The following is a 14,494-nucleotide window of genomic DNA, read 5'->3' as shown; positions in this document are numbered from 1 at the left end:
TGCAAATATTTGGTCAAGAGGAATACTTTATCCCCCACCTTATACAACATCTGCGGGGCTTGCTTCCTGTCAGCAAATTTTTTATGAGACTGATGCACTTCATCTAAAGCTTTACGTGCAACCGGCCAATTAAGTTGAAGTTGAGATATCCAGTCGTTCAACGATTGAACACTGGGGTTTTCACCAGGCAGTTCAGGTATGGGCACAAAATCTTGCCCTGTTGCTATTTTGAAAGGAGTAAACCCCGTACTGCTGTGAACAGAGTTATTGTATGCCACCTCCGCAAAAGGCAGTAACTCCACCCAGTTGTCTTGCTGATAATTTATGTAACATCTGAGGTACTGCTCTAGCACCCCGTTAGTCCTCTCGCAAGCCCCATTAGTTTGAGGATGGTGGGCGGAGCTTAAACTCTGGGTGGAGCCTATTAACTTCAAAAATTCCCTCCAGAAATTCGAGGTAAATTGGACTCCTCGGTCAGAAACTACACGCTCAGGTACACCATGCAACCTGTAGACATGAATAATGAACAGTCTGGCCAATGTCTTCGCCGAAGGGATTTTTGAGCAAGGGATGAAGTGGGCTTGTTTGGAGAACAAGTCAGTCACTACCAAATGACTGTGTGTCCACTGCTTTCGGGTAGATCTACTATAAAGTCCATGGAAATTTCCTTCCAAGGAGCAGTTGGCCGAGCCACATTTTGCAGCAAACCTGGTGGTTTACCAGGAGGTCTTTTGGCTGAAGTGCAAACTGGACAACTCGCCACATAAGTCTCGATGTCCTTTTTTAACGAGGGCCACCAGAACTGCCGTTTGACCAAATGTAGAGTCTTTACAAACCCAAAATGACCAGCCACCTTGGAATCATGAGTTTGTTGTAACACTTGGCATCTCAGGTTTTGAGGTACATGCAATTTCGCACCTATCCAGGCTAGACCATCTCGAACGGTGCAGTTATTCAAATTTGCCAGGAACCACTCATCCGTTTTCAAAGCCTCCTTAAATTGTTCCATCAGGTCAGTGGACAAATCTCTCTCCTGTTTTCTCTTTTGCGCATGGGTAACTACAGGGGCAGCCAGCTGTGTAGTGGACACGATTGGCCTTATCTCTTCTTTACGAATACTGTTGTATTGAGACATTCTAGACAAAGCATCTGCCATAAAAAAAATTTCCCCCTGGAATATATTTCAAGGAGAAATTGAATCGCTTGAAAAACTGAGCCCACCTAACTTGCTTAGGAGATAGCTTCCGCGGAGTTTTTAAAGCTTCCAGATTTTTATGGTCAGTCCATACCTCGAATGGGTGCTTCGCTCCTTCCAGAAAATGCCTCCACGCTAGTAAAGCCCAGCAGACTGCAAACGCTTCCTTCTCCCAAACGGCCCATCTCCTTTCAGTGTCAGTCAATTTACGAGAGGTGTAAGCGCACAGTTGTAGTGTCCCTTTCTCGTTTAACTGAAGTAAGACCGCCCCCACCGCCACATCGCTCGCATCAGCCTGGATCACGAATGGGGCATCCATGTCTGGGTGTTTCAGTACTGGTTCTGCAGCAAAAAGTCTTTTAAGCTTTTCAAATGCAGCTTGGCACTCCATGGTCCAATTCAACGGTTGGCTGGGCTTTGGTTTTAACTCCCCCTTGGTTTTCAGAAGGTTGGTGATGGGCATGGCTATTTTAGCAAAAGACGGGATGAATTGCCGATAGAAGTTGGCAAATCCAAGAAAACTTTGAAGTTGTTTACGAGTTCTCGGTGGGGCCCAGTCCAATACAGCTCGCACTTTCTCTGGGTCCATCTCAATGCCCACGGGGGAGATACAATATCCCAAATAGTCAATTTTTTCTTGATGGAACTCACACTTGGACAGTTTGGTGTACAATTTGGCTGCCCTCAGCTTGTGCAACACAGAGCGTACCAATTTCACATGTTCGTCTCTAGTCTCCGTGTAGATGAGAATATCATCAAGGTAGACTAGAACCCCCTTGTATAAATGTTCGTGAAGCACTTGATTGATCATTTGCATGAAAACAGCAGGCGCCTCCTGTAGGCCGAAAGGAAGAACATTGAACTGGAAACAACCCATCGGACAGTTGAACGCAGTCTTCCACTCGTCCCCCTCTTTAATCCGGATTCGGTAGTACGCCTCCCGCAAGTCCAACTTTGTGAAAATCTTCCCCTTTGCCAAGTGGGCTAACATGTCCTTCATCAGAGGGAGGGGGTACACGTTCTCCACAGACACTGCGTTCAGGTTTCTGTAATCAACCACCAGACGTTTGGAGCCATCTTTCTTCTCACGGAACATCACAGGGGCCGCCACTCGAGGGGTGGCAGGTGTGATGAAACCACGCTTCAGGTTCTTGTCGATAAACTCCCTCAATTCTTCCAGCTCCCCCGGTGTCATTGAATACAGCTTCGGTTTCGGGAGCGTCACCCCCGGTAGAAATTCAATACTGCAATCGGTTGACTGATGGGGAGGGAGCTCATCGGAAGCCTCTTCACTAAACACTTCTCTTAAGTCCCAGTACTCCTTCGGGATTTTCTCCTCCCCCTCCATGCGTTCGACACCTGCGGAAGCTGCCTTGGCCAGAACTTGCGGCTTCGGATGGGATTTCTCCTCCCCTTCCGGATATTGTTGCTTCTCCCCTTCCGGTGGCCGATCGGTGCAGATGCATATCCACCCCTCTCTCCAGTTCACCTGGGGATTCCACTTCCGAAGCCAGGGTAATCCCAATATTAGAGGCTGTTCCATCCCAGGGGCCACAATAAAGCATAGGATCTCGCGGTGAGTTCCCATGGTCATCTCTAAGGGTTCCATTATAAAACGTGCTGGGCAACCTCCCGCCACAGATCCATCCAGTTGACAGAAAGCTATGGGCGTTCTTAAAGTTCTCAGTCCAATGCCCAGACCTTTAACTACTTTCATGTTAATTACGCACCTCGTGCACCCCAAGTCCAATAAGGCCAACATCTCTCCCTCAGCCCCAGAGGTAGGATCCCTTAACTTTATGGGGATGGTCATGGGCCCTTGGTTAGGACTTACCGAGACGTCATCTTCCGAGTCGGTCTCGCTCTCGTCGAGTGGGGTTGGAGGTCCCAGCTCCTCTCCCGCCTGAAGGGCGACCTCTACAACCTCTCTCGTTTTCAGCCCAGTTTCGCGAGGCTTGGTTGAGGGGTTTTCGGGCTTCCTCCCTGGGCCCCGTGTTTTTGGGGGGTCCAACTTGACCCGGCAGTCCGCCATCCGGTGGCCCTCCTTCCCGCAACGGAAACAGGCTGTGGTCTTTGCTCTTGCCGCCATCCCTCCTCTTTGGGGGGTGGAGGTCTCTCGGAGAAATGGGGGGAGTGGTTTTCTCCAGCCGGGGCCTCCTCTGCGTCTGCTTCGAGCTAGATCAATATCCACCTCTTCCGCCAGCAAGTACCACGACTGCAAATCACGTGGGTCCCTTCGGGAGAGGCATAAGTGGTATACATCTTCATTTAAGCCATCTTTGTAGGCTTCAACCAGGGCCTCTTGGGGCCAAAGTCGAATATGGTATGCCAGCTGCCTGAACTCCTGGGTGTAGTCTGCAACCGATCTTCCCCCTTGGGTTAGAGTTTTCATTCTGATTCTAGCCCTTCTCTCTGCCAGGGGGTCCTCAAATCTTCTCCTCAATGCAGTCATGAAAACATCAAGGCTTTGCAATTGGGGGGATTTATCATTTAACAAAGTCACCACCCAGTCTGCTGCCATCCCTTCCAGGGTTCTGGTAACACATCTCACTTTGGCTGTTTCAGAAATGAACTCCCTTTCAAATTCTGCCATATAGCTTCCAACTTGTACCAGGAAAAACCTCAAGTCTCTGGGATTTCCTCCAAATTTCACATCTAAGGGAGGCAGGTGGCGTCTTCCAGGAAGCACCCCTATTGCTGGAGCTCCCCGAGCGGTAGCGGGCGGCTGCGCCGGCGTAGGCTGGGCTAGGGGGGTGGGGGGTAGCTCAACTTCCCCGGGCTGACCTTGCTCCCTCTTCCCCCTCATACCTTGAAGCCGTGCCGGGCTTTTCAGAAACGTCCATAAGGAATCTGCCGCCTTGCTCCAGCCTGCATTCCATCTCCTCCCCCTCTTGCCACAGCCGGTCCCTCGCACCTCTTCGTCTTACAGTGATTCTGGGAGGAGGGGGGTCTTCAAGGTCTCTCCAACCAACCCCCAACAACCATCTGGGCATCTCAGCTGGGGTTTCTTCCAGAGTCAGGTCGGCCAGTAGGTCAGCAGCCGGCATCTCTGGTAACAGCATCAGCTGCCCCCCCGCAGCTCCCTGGTCATCTTCATCGCTGGCTGGAGACGACATGAGATGAAACCCCCTCGGAAGAAAAATTGCTGTTTTCTCCGGGTAAGTTGATGTGGGAGTTTCGGAATAATGTCAGACCGTGGTCCTTCTAAATCCCAAGAAAGAAATATTCAGACTCCATGGTGCAGAGCAGAATTATTCTTTTACTGAAAAATAAAGTGGAACTGACAGAGCCAATTCCAAAACTAAGGAATTGGCGGGTAGAACACATATACAAAGGAATAGAATTGCTCCCACCCCCCAAAGTTCAAATGATTCTTCCAATTAAATCTTCTGAATATGATCATGTGGTCATCTCCAGGTGGTGATGAGGCTATTGTCAGTTGACCTTGACATATTTTGATAAAAGTTCGCAGTTGCGCAAAAAGGGATAAAGGCTAGCGAAGAAATGGAAAGTTAAAGAAAAGAATCCCCCCTCCCCTTGCTAACCCAGCAAAGGAATGCAAAACACCTCCTGCCTTCTTCCCCTCTAAGATTCCCCACTCCCACCGTTTCATGACAGCCGAAAGAAGTAAATTAGCATAGCAGCAGATATGCAATAGTTAGAAGACAGAATATAGTTATTAGGAAGATATTTTGAGGCTGACACCTAGTATCATTATTATTCAATCATTTGACTATAATTTTGTTCATTCATATTTTGCAAGATAACTATAATTTACTTAGTATCATTTTGTAACAATTCATATAATCTTCCCAAATCTATCCTAAAAAATTTTTATAGGTATAGTAAAAAAGAAAAAAAGAAAAATATATCTTTATATATTTATTATTTTCTAAGATTCTACATATTTCATTATTGTATTTTATTATCTAACCATTGATAAAAAAGGTCCCAAATTTTATAAAATTGTTTATCCTCTTGCTCTCTAATTTCAAATGTCAATCTACTCATTTCAGCACATTCCAATATTTTCTTAATGATTTCCTCCTGCGATGGTATTTTCTCATTTTTCCAGTTTTTAGTAAATACAATCCTAGCCTCTGTTAGTACATTTACAATCAGGTATTTCAGATCTTTGCTATATGTATCAGGTAAAATTCCCAATAAAAATATCTCTGGTTTCAAATCTATATGTTTTTTTGTCATTTTTTCCAACCACATGTGGATTCTAGTCCAATATTTTCTAGCATCCGCACAAGTCCACCACATATGGTAATATGAGCCAGGTATCTGATGACATTTCCAACATTTTTCGGATTTGTTCTTGAACATTCTTGCTATTCTTGTCGGGGGAAAGTGCCACCTGTAAAACATCTTATACAATTTTTCTTTATATGCTGTTGACATTGTCATTTTATAATTTTGAGACCACAATTTTTGCCATTTCTCTAAATCAATCCCATATCCAAAATTCTTCCCCCAAGCAATCATAGTTTCTTTAACTTGTTCTTCTTCTAGTTTAGTTTCTAATAAATATCCATACAATTTTTTAATCACCTTTTCATCAGTACCTGTCAAAATCTTATCTAAGTCAGTCAATTTGTCATAGAATCCTTCTGTTTTGAGATCTTTATCATACCTTGAACGTATTTGTGCATATGAAAACCAATTCATCTTTATACCTTATTCCTCTAGATTCCTCTAGATTTAAGTTCATCCTTTTCATTCAATATTTCCCCATATCTAACTGTTTGTTCCTTCTTATATATTATAGGATAAGAAAATGCTTCTATAGTCGATAACCAAACTGGAATTTTCAAATAACATTGTCTTTTAGTCTTCTCCCAATTTAACCACAAAGACTCCCATATATTGTGTCTTCTAAAATATCCCTGTGTTTTAGTTCCCTTGTACCATAAAAAAGCATGCCACCCCAACAACAAATCATGTCCTTCTAATGTCAACAATCTAGTATTTCTTAATGTTATCCACTCCTTGACCCACATCAAATTTGTAGCTTGATAATATAACTCCCAATTAGGCAAACCAAATCCTCCTCTTATTCTAGCATCTTGCAAAAGTTTTGATTTTATTCTTGTTTTCTTACCTTGCCATATATATTTCAACATAATTTTATTTAAATCTTCAAAATAGTCTTTTCCAAGCCTAATTGGAATTGTTTGAAATAAATATAGAATTCTGGGTAATATATTCATCTTGATTGTTGAGATTCTTCCTATTAATGACAGTTGTAGATTTGCCCATTTCGCCAAGTCAAGGGCTATCTGCTGCTTAAGTTTAATATAATTGCTCTCTTTTAATGCACTGCATCTTGCTGCGAGATGTATCCCCAAATACTTAATCTTATTCGTGACTTGAATTTTCAATAGATCTGCCAATTCTTCCTTTTGTCTTGATAACATATTCTTTGTCAAAATCTTTGTCTTGTCTTTGTTAATTTTCAAACCAGCTACCTTGCCATATGCTTCTATCTTTTCCAGTAGTTTTGGTGCTGTTTCTAAAGGATAAAAACCAAGTCATCCGCAAAGGCTTGCAATTTAAATTCTTCCTTTTTAATTTTCATTCCTCTTATACTCTTTTCATCTCTAATATTTCTATTTAACACTTCCAAAGTTAACACAAATAGCAGAGGTGATTGTGGGCACCCTTGTCTTGTTCCTTTTCTTATATTAATAGAGTCTGTCAATTCTCCCTCTATCATTACCTTTGCCGTTTGCTTGTAATATATGGCTTCTATTGCTTGAATAAATTTTCTGGCAAACCCCATCTGTTCCAACAATTACAACATGAATCGCCAATTCACATTATCAAATGCCTTTTGTGCATCCAGAAATATCAAAGCCATTTGCTTTTCAGGGTGTGCCTCATAGTATTCCAAAGTATCCAAAATTACTCTCATATTATCTTTGATTTGTCTTTTTGGCAGAAATCCATTTTGATCAGAATGAATAAAGTTATTTAGATATTTTTTAAGTCTTTCTGCCAATATTGAAGCAAAAATTTTATAATCTGCATTTAGTAGGGAGATAGGTCTATAGTTCTTAATCTGCAATGGATCAGTCTCTTCTTTTGGAACGAGTGTAATATAGGCTTCTGACCATGATTGGGGTATCTTCTTCTTTAACATAACTTCATTCATAACTTCTAGCAATGGAAGATTCAACAATTCTTGTAATGTTTTATAAAATTCTGCCGGAAGTCCATCCGGGCCTGGTGCTTTTCCGTTATTTGCTTCTTAAGTGCTTCAGTTAACTCCATCATTGTTATATTGCTTTCTAGCATTTTTTCAGTCTCTTTAGGTATCTTGGGTAAATTAGCATTCTGTAAATACTGCTTAACTCTTTCCTCATCGATGTTCTCTTGCTCATATAATTTCCCATAAGAGTCTCGAATAATTTCCTTCTTCTCTTTACTGCCATGGCAAACTTGGCCTTGATCATCTATTAACTGCAATATTTTCCTTGATTCTTTCTCCTTTCTCAGTTTATATGCTAACCATCTACCTGGTTTATTTGCATCCTCAAAGTAGTTCTGTTTAGCACCTCTAATTTTCTGTGCTAATTCTTCTTTCTCTATTTGACCCATTTTGTGTTTAATTATATCCATTTTTAACTTAATGTCCTTTTTCTGTGGCGTTTTCTGTAATTCTTTTTCAAGTGTTTTAGACTCATCTTCTAAAACCTTAGTGGCTTATCTTTTCCTAATATTCCTTTTCCTTGTATAGTCTATTATCAAGCCTCTAGCATATGTCTTCATTGTATCCCATACATTCTGAATTGATGTATCTTCCTTTTTATTTTCTCTAAAGAAAAAGGCCAGTTCTTTCTCCATCCGCTGTGTGAAGTCTTTTTCCTTTAAAATAGTATTATTTAGCATCCATCTCGATCTTCTTTTTTGTCCTTTCCATTTAATTGTCATTGGATTGTGTTCTGCCCAAGTTCTTGTTTCAATATTTACTTCTTGAATATTAGATAATAATTCTGTTGACATCCATATCATGTCTATTCTGGACCATGATAAATGTCTATTTCAATAAAAAGTATATTGTTTAGTTTTGGCATTTCTTTCTCTCCATGTGTCTTTTAGATTTAATTCATCAGCCATTTTAAAAAAAGATTTTGGGAGAATCTTTCTGTTTTGTTTTGTTTTTGTTGCTGTATAATCCAGTTTATTGTCTACAATTCCATTAAAATCTCCTATCATGACTATATTAGCATAGTCCAGTTCTATTATTTTCATATGTAATTTTTTATAAAATTCTTCTTGTTTATCATTTGGGGCATAAATTGCAATCAGGAGTGTTTTCATATTATTGTCCATTATTTCCACCATTAATACTCTTCCATCTTCATCATTGTAAATCAGTTTTGCTGGAGTGGTCTTTTTAATATATAAAACCACTCCTCTTTTTTTACATTGGGTCAGAGAAGTGAATATTTTCCCTAATTTTGGCTGTACCAACAATTGTTCATGTTGTTTTTTAATATGTACTTCGTGTAGACAAATTATATCAAATTTTGATTTCTCTAATTTATGAAAATTTTCCTTCTTTTAACGACTGAGTTGAGTCCATTTATATTAATTGTGATCAATTTTTTTTCTTCCATTATTATATTTTATAGTTGGGTTTGGCAGCTCTCGTAGATCTTGGTTCATGTTGTTCTTTGGTTTCCACCTACTGCGCCTTCTTCTTTTTCAGTCCCCATTTGGTCATCTTGGAATTCAATTAGTGAAATCTCTTTTTCTGCCTCTTCATCTTTCCTTCCAAAAAATTCTGAGTGAAATAATTCTGCTTTCTCAATTGAATCAATTCTGTGTCTCTGTTCTTGCCATGTGAACATTAACCCTTCTGGGATCAGCCATCTATAGTTCGCCTCTTTTTTCAATAACATTTTAGTCAGGAATCGATATTCTCTTTTCATCTCTCTCACTCTTCTGGGTATTTGTTTTAAGACCACAATCTCCTTGCCTTTGTATTTCAGCGTTTTCTCTCTTGCCACTTGTAATATTTGCGTTTTAATGGCTTTTTTTGTAAATCTGATATGAACTTCTCTTGGTAGGTTATTTCCCATCACATATCTTGTAAAGACTCGGTATACATCATCTACTCCATCCATCATCTTCTCTTCGGTTATTTCCAAAGCTTCAGTCAGTATTTCTATCATTATCTCAGCTAGGTTTTGTCCTTTTTCTTCCTCTATGTTTTGGAATCTGAGATAAAATTCTGATCTATCCATCTCCCATTTCAGCATCCCACTTTTATCTTGTTCAACCACCGTTAGTCTACTATCAATGTCTCCAATCTTCTTGTCTCTTTGTTTATCTTCTTCTTCACTTTTTGGAATCTCTCATCATACTTCAACATCATTTGTTGAATGTTCTCCACTTTTTCATCAGTTTTCCCTGTTCTTTGTTCTATGTTCAATGTTCTCTGTTCTTTGTTCAATGTTCTCTGTTCTTTGTTCAATGTTCTCTGTTCTTTGTTCAATATTCTCTATTGTCTTTTCAATAGTCTCTTATCTTGCTTTAAGATCTTGGATTCCTTGCATGATCATCTGCAGAGTCACTTTTTCTTGTTCTTTGTCTTGCTTTAACATTGTCTGTATTGAATATTGTCCTCCAGATCCTCCAGGGGAGGCGGAAGTAGTAGTTGAGGAGCCAGAAGCTATGAATTTCCTACTCATTTTAAGCGATTCAGAATCTTCAGGTTCTTCTAAACCTTAATCCAATTGTAAAGTAGCCAATTATAATCCAAAGTGAAAAATAAAAATGGTAAATAGAAAAAAGCCCAATTAGCAATAAAAAAAGGAGACAAAATTTCTTCAGGTTCTTCAACACCTTAATCCAATTGGGGGGGTCTCGAATGAAAAAAACAAAACAAAAGAAAAGATACATAAAAATGAACCAAAAGAGTGGATAAAAAAGCAAGAAATCCCAAAAAAGAGAGGAGAAATTTTTTTTGAGGCTTTCCCTTTAAAATAAAAAGCAAGCTTAAAAATATTACCAAAAAAAGGTTTAAAAAAAATACAGTAAAGCTGGTAAGGAGGGGTAGCACAACTTAAAAGAAATAAAAAGCACCCACTGCACTTTTTTTTAATTATCCAAGGCTCTTATTATAACTCTCTTCTCCAAGGACTTATCAGCTTTTCTTTTCGTAAGCTTCAACACCAGGCTTCAATTGTTGATAAAAATCCAGAAGAACACCTGCAATAACACTCTCCCGTGCTCTTCTCTCTATCTTATCACATAGCAGTGTCCTTGAAAGAAGTTCTCAGATCTTTCTTTCTCAGCCTTCTCAGCTTCATCTATAACATTTTTAAACCTCTAGTTGGCAGTGTTACAAAGTTTCTTTACTCTCACTTTCCCCCTCCTTTCCCAAGTAAAATGTAATGAAAGTTTTTTAAAAAAGGAAAAATATATTAATGTGTGTGTGTGTGTGTGTGTGTGTGTGTGTGTGTGTTTTCTGAGGTTCTCGCGGGTATTTGTATGTGGATCTTTGGTTATATATATATATATATATGTATGTATGTATATATATATATATATATATATATATATGTATGTATATATATATATATATATATATATATATATATATAAATAAACCTAAAGGGAGCCTCTAGCCTGAAATGTTGCAAAATCAAAAAGGAGAAGAAAAAGCAGCTATAAATAAGAAAGGAACCACTCCAGTTAGCAAATGCAAAGTCGCATATAAAAGTCCAGCAAAAAAAAAAAAAAAAAAAGCAAAGCCTTACTTTTACACTTCGGTTTAAAATCGCCACTTATTCACTTCTGTCAAAAAATTTTTACAGATTCTTTCTTTTCTTTAGGGTGTCCTTTTAAGTCTTAGAATAAAAAAATGAAAGTTCTCACCAAACCAGCACACTTTCTCTTTCTTCTTCCATTTCGGAGCTGTCCCAACTTCAGCAGCTTTAATGGCTGCCTCTTTGCCGCTGGCAAGAAGAGCTTCTCCTGGATCAACCAGGGACTTTGCGATATCCCTGGGATCTACAGGATGCGCTCTTCACTATCGTCGTCTCTTCGGTATGGTTTAGATCCGTTTGGACCGTCCAGGGGCAAAGATATCGGCAGCAATCTCAGACCTCCGAGATTTCAAGCCGTATCGTTGCTATGCCAGCTCCGCCCTCCCGTGGTAGCAGCAATCTGAAGACCAATCCTGGAGAGTCACGTTTGAACTGTATGGTCATCAAAACTTTCCAGTACTCTTGACCTAAGAAGAATATGGCCTCCTCCACATTTTCTTCTTTCTACCAGGTTCAGCCCTTTCTGGCTTCTATAATGAGAGTTCTAGGTTTATTTGCTCTCAAGGAATGTGGACTTTGAAAAGAAAACTGGCAGAAGGCTCAGTTTGTTGCTGGTATAGAAATAAGGCAGGGAGCTTCAATATAGTGCAATACACTTTAAACTACATATTCTATATCTGTATTGTCAAGGAAATATGGTGGTACAAAGCCACATTGACTGTTGGTGCCACCTACCACTGATGTGAAGTCCCACCTACTATGATGCAAATGTTTGCATTTTTAGAATAATTAATCTTACATTTTATGTACTTACCAAAATGTACATTTTAGGTATTGCTACATTAAAATTAAAAATACACCTTTAAGTAATAATCTTTAATTGAAACCAAAATCATAGTACATAAAACATGTCTACTGCATATTAAGTAGCACCTGTTAGGAATATAAGTCACCTAACAGGTATTTGGGTTAGAAATATATAAACCAGGATAAACATTTTAGTACTATATCTTTAAGGGAATGCAAGAGGATGCAATTGGGTGTGGTTTCTCAAACAGCCATAAGATGGAGCCAGAAACCTGGGTTGTTTAGTCTTAGTCTCAGAAGAGAGTGTGTCTGAGTGAGTATCTCTGTTTCCTTCTGTTGGAAAGTATTGCCGTTGCTCCATTTCTTCTAATTGACTGATATTACTGGATTTAATGTAAGTCTGTTACTGAACTGTTTTTGACACTGGAATTTGATATTTGGATTATCCCTGGATTGAAAAACTGACTGATTTACCTATGAATGACTTTGGACTGCTTATCTTGAACTTTGCTTAAACTTTCTGGAAGTAACAGTCTACATTTACTGTACAGTGTATCTGTGTACTGTGTGTGTATTATTCAAACACTACTCTCTATACGTCTCCCCGTATGCACTCATTCTCCTAAAGGGGAATTACCTCAACAGCACCTCTGGACAGTTTATGAAATTTATTAAAAGTTCTGACAATTGGAACTACTACAGCAAAACGTAAGATAACTTATCACTTCCTGTGTTCTTTCCCAGAGAGTTTTCCTTAACATTTTTAGGTAATTTAATAACTGGCAAAATCAATCTATGTAGTAAATGAATTTTCATATATACTGTACATATGCAATAAAATATATTAAGAATACAAAAAGTCGATTCTTTAAAGGTTGATAAAATGTCAACTGTTTTTCTTGTAGTCTTTATTTTCAGTGGGAGGATGTGGGGTAGTGCCTAAATTTTGGCACCCTAAATCTGTCTAACCCGTCTTAGTTTAAAGCTAGCCCTGGCTTATTTAAATAACAATTATTTTTAAATAACACTAGGATTGATGATATTCAGCTTGTTTTGATTGAATTAATTTTAAAAACCTCAAATAAATCTCCCCTTTCTATTTATCTATTTGTATCTGTCTCTATCTTTTGATAGCAGAAAGACTGCATAGAAGAGGCAATCATATCAATATACTGTCAGGGTTCCAAGAAACACCCCCAATGGAATCAAGACTCCAAGGCAGGCATATTCCTCAAAATATTGATTTATTAGGCATGTCATATTGGCACATCTGGGAAAACCCGAATCTAAAGTCCCTCGGGTTTCCCCCTAGTAAAAGACACATTTTCCCTCCTCCTGCCCCTTTCAGACTATCACATGGCCCAATCAGGTCACTATCCAAAGTCCATCCGGACTCACATCCCATCTCCTCACACCTGGTGGGAACGCCCTTGGTTCTCAGAAGAAAGAGTGTTATTTTGGTTACAAGGCCCTCACTATCTCTACCTCCCCACTCCCATTCCCACAACTCACCCAGCCACTGCTGTGGCAAGAAGATGCCAAGAAAAATGGGTCCAGGGCTGATATATACAATGAAACTTTACTATGTAAAATAGGATATCATCTATTCCAGGCGTCTCCAACCTTGGCCACTTTAAGACTTGTAGACTTCAATTCCCAGAGGAGGCTGGGGAACTCTTGGAGTTGAAGTCCACGAGTTTTAAAGTTGCCAAGGTTGGAATCCCCTGATCTATTCCAAACTAAAACCGGAGCAACATTTTGCAATGTCAGTTCCAATATCTTGCTTTATCACTGAGGGAAAAAAATGTGTCCATGTCAGTTTGCTTGCTTTTGAATGTCACCAAGCCCAAATATGACTAAAAAAAATCTAAATCAAGATCATAAGCGTAATTGCACTTAGCAATTATTTCACTCAATGACTGTTGCCAGTCCCAGTTGTAGTTGCTAAATAAGGACTTCCTGTATTCCTGGCTTTAAGACGACTACCAGGGGTGGGATTCTACCAGTTCACACCTAATTGCTAGAACCAATTGTTAACATTCTAAGCAGTTCGGAGAACCGGTTGTTAGAAGAAATTACTGGCCTAATCCTGTAAGGAAGGCAGGGAAACATTCTGGTGTTGCTTACAGAAACTGCCTCACCGTTAACCCTTATTACATTCTTGGCAGGACTAGACTTCCTGCCTCTGGAACTTCTCTGGAGTATTTCCCCCCTCCTTTGCTGGTACTTTGCTTGTGTGGAGTGACCATTACAATGGCACTGAAAAAAGTAACTTATGACCATTTTTCACACTTACGACTGTTGCAGCATCCCCACAGTCATGAGAGGCCAGGGGAGGAGATGCATGCCTCGATGTGAGTGATAATGAGTTGGCCATGCCCAGCCAATAACATGACCACCAAGCCACGCCCAGCCAACTTAGCCACGCCCACAGAACCGGTTGTTTAAAAAAATTGAATCCCACCCCTGACTACTACTACTATCTCAAGACAGGATCTGTGTAATTCCTAGTGGCGGAACAGAATAACAGAGTTGGAAGGGACCTTGGAGGTCTTCTAGTCCAACCCTCTGCTCAAGCAGGAGACCCTGTACCATTTCAGACAAATGGCTGTCCAATCTCTTCTTTAAAACCTCCAGTGATGGAGAACCAATAACTTCTGAAGGCAAGCTGTTCTACTGGATAATTGATTTCACTGTTATAAAATTT

The sequence above is a fragment of the Notechis scutatus genome, chromosome 2 (genome assembly GCF_049901735.1).
Source record: "Notechis scutatus isolate UNSWTSFEM ecotype Mainland chromosome 2, rNotScu1.2, whole genome shotgun sequence".
NCBI lineage: Eukaryota > Metazoa > Chordata > Lepidosauria > Squamata > Elapidae > Notechis > Notechis scutatus.
This window is presented reverse-complemented; position numbering follows the sequence as displayed.